Below are 3,244 nucleotides of genomic sequence, written 5' to 3' on the forward strand. Positions count from 1 at the left end.
GTTAAAATTTGTTGAAACAACAAAGAGTGGAACAAAGTCAAAAGAAGCAAATTAAGCAAGGCATCAAAAGCATTTTTCAAAATTTTATAATGCCGAAATAGTAAAGTCAAGCTAAGGACTTTAAACAAAGCGCTTATTGGAAGGTAACCCAATCTTCCTTCCTTTTTATTTAATATGCTTTTTAGTCATATGATAATTTAGAGATTTTGACCATTATTTTCATATCCGTAATAGTACGTAAAGAAAGCCTATATCCAAGTTGTTCAAGAATAGTGACGTTGAGCTTCTTGACCCTTTGACTTAGGATTAGTCAATTCTATTTCTCGATGGGGGTAAGGAAGGGATATAACTTAGCTTTTCATTAATGTTTTGATTTTGATTTTCATTATTATTTTCATTTCTATTCAAATTTAGGGACTCATCAACCATTTGTCATTTTCCCCTTAAGTCCTTGAGATTTAGTTAGTTTATTAGATGTTTGAACTAAATAGAACTTGTTACAGATATTTGATGTTAAATGTTTTATCTAATGGTATTTTTGCAGGAACATGATGTCGCATAACACTTAAATCAACAATGATCATAAAGACAACAGGAAGCAATAGGAATAGCTTTCTATTGAATTTCACGTGCATGTCAGGGAAGTATTTTCTTCAATTTCTTTCCCACCCTATTATATGCAGATTTAGGATATAAGATATTGATGACGATGTCTAATTTAAGTTTGGGGGTGGAACGCATGAGTTTTCTTTTATTTTATGTGTTATTGTATATGTTATATTTCTTTAGATAAGAATATTTCTTTTGATTATTTCTTTAGATATTACAAAAAAAAATTGAAAATATTTTCTTTTTATGTGCTTATGTGAGCTAGTTAGTTGACTATTAATGAGAAATATATTAAATTATGAATTAATCTATAAATGGCTTGCATGCTTAAGTTATTTTATTTATTTATTTTTTTTTTTACTTTTTCATGAGGAGTTTGATATATATTAAGCACGTGAATTAAGTTAAGGACTGTGTAGGAATAAGTTGATTTCATAATTGGATAGGGTTGATATAGTAGTAGACCTTAGATGTTAAACCCAAAACCACTATATTCTACATTTTTAGCCCAAATTTAGACTTAGTTTGGGAGAATTTCACTGTTGTAGGAAGATGTTGAGATAAACGGGGATTCCATGCATGAAATTTAAAATTTTGTGTTGATTGTCTAAAGTATTGAAGTTGAGTGAAAGTCTCAAGATAGAAGTAAGTTTACTCGAATAGGTGTTTAATGAGGGACAGTGCACAAATAAAAAAAATATATTTTTTGTTGGAAAATTTCTCTTCGTAGCCTTTATGACTCAAGTTATTAACCCTGTTGTCCCAAAGTCAACTAACTTGGGAGTCATCGGCCTAAAACTCGTTAAAAGGGTTATTTAGAAAGGTTAAGGGAGAGAATGCTGCACATAAAAAAATGTCGAAATAAAAATTAAATAAATAGAGCAAGCAAAAAAAGTAGCTCATGAGATTGAAAACTATGCCCTAGTTAAGTCACAAATAAGTTAAGGAAATTTAACTTTTGATAGGGACTATTAGCCTAGTTAAGTCATGGAGATTGAAGCAATCAAAATAAAGGAGAGTCCTTGTTTATTGACATATTAAGCTGCAATGGGTAAGATTTACCTAAAGTAGAAAGGTGAGGATAGTATAAAAATCAACCTTAGATCACACACTTGAAAATAGCGAAAAGAACAAGTTTGGGGTTGTATGAATCTTATGAGTAAGAACAAGAACATATTTGACTATTAAAGGTCGGGAATGGAACGACTTATGAATTCATGATGCTATACTTAATTCTTCACACACACGTCGACTTTACATTGGAAAGTAGACTTTGATTTCTGTATTGTGATCTTGAAGTTGTGCTTAGATTTAATATCATGATTTCAATTCTAAGACAAAATATTAGGTTAGCTAGCTAAATATTTTTTTCATGCTTGCATGTTTGTTGTAAGTTAGGTTATGATTTTGTTTAAGGATAAACAAATGTTCAAGTTTGGGGGTTTGATAAGTGTATTTTATACACTTGTTCGGGGTTTTAAATAATGATATTTTATAGTTTTTTTGATGAAATATAACTTAATTCATGTTATATAGTGTCAAATAGATAAAACTTAATGTTTGATGAAGAAATGTTACAATACCAAAATCAATATCCACTTTTTCAATGTGAAATTGATGTGTTAAATAGTCAACCACTAATTTACAAGTTGGTTCAATTCCCAATCCTTTGTGATCAAATATATCATTTCATCTCTTGTATGATTCACACGCCATCAATTTTATTCTTTTCACTTGTTCACAATGCGTAATCTAAGATTGATTTTTTCATGATTATCCTCATCCTCTCTAGTTTAAGTGGACGTCATTAGTTGCAAGTCAACACATCTATGAGCAAAGATTCTCCAATTATTTCATTGGTTATACCTTCAAGATTCAACTAGGCTAATACTTCATCAAAAGTCAAATTCCACAAACAAATGTTTGAGACTTAGCCAAGACATTTTAGCTCTCGTTTGACCCCCATTAATTTTCATTTCATTACATTCCTTTTTTTCTCATATTTTCAACCACACAATCTTACATAAAATAACATTACATGTAAATCAAAAAAATTTCCTTCTTTTTCAGCTACTCAATTTCAAAAAAATATTATTCTACCCATTTTCATTTCTACAAAATGGGGGTCAAACGAGGGCTTAATCACACATTCTTCAAAAATTTACTATTTAAAAACTCATTCTTTCCAAAAAAAAAATTTGTCAAACGGACTTAGTATGCTGATTGAATGGAAATGAATATCACAATATTAAGCCACCGTTTGGTTTAACTAAAAATCATATTTTTGGTTGATTACGATAAAAGTTAAAATATGTTGTTGAGAAGTTAATAAAATTTATGAATTTCATAAAATATGTGGTGGAAAATGAGTTTGAGGAAAAATAAATTTTAGAAAATAGGGGTCCAACAAGGATAAGAAAAAGAAAAATACGAGGCATTTGTTCATTTGGTTATGTTACATGTATACAATGATTTACATACACATAATGTGGTAACATATGATTGTGTCAGAATTGTTTTATCCAAAAAAAAAAAAAAAAACTTTCATACTTTTTTTGACACTTCTTCTGCATGTAAACCATAATGTAATTTAATTATGTATAAGTAGTATTATTCTTTTTCGTTATTTAGTCGA

The sequence above is a fragment of the Olea europaea genome, unplaced genomic scaffold (assembly GCF_002742605.1).
Source record: "Olea europaea var. sylvestris unplaced genomic scaffold, O_europaea_v1 scaffold1846, whole genome shotgun sequence".
NCBI lineage: Eukaryota > Viridiplantae > Streptophyta > Magnoliopsida > Lamiales > Oleaceae > Olea > Olea europaea.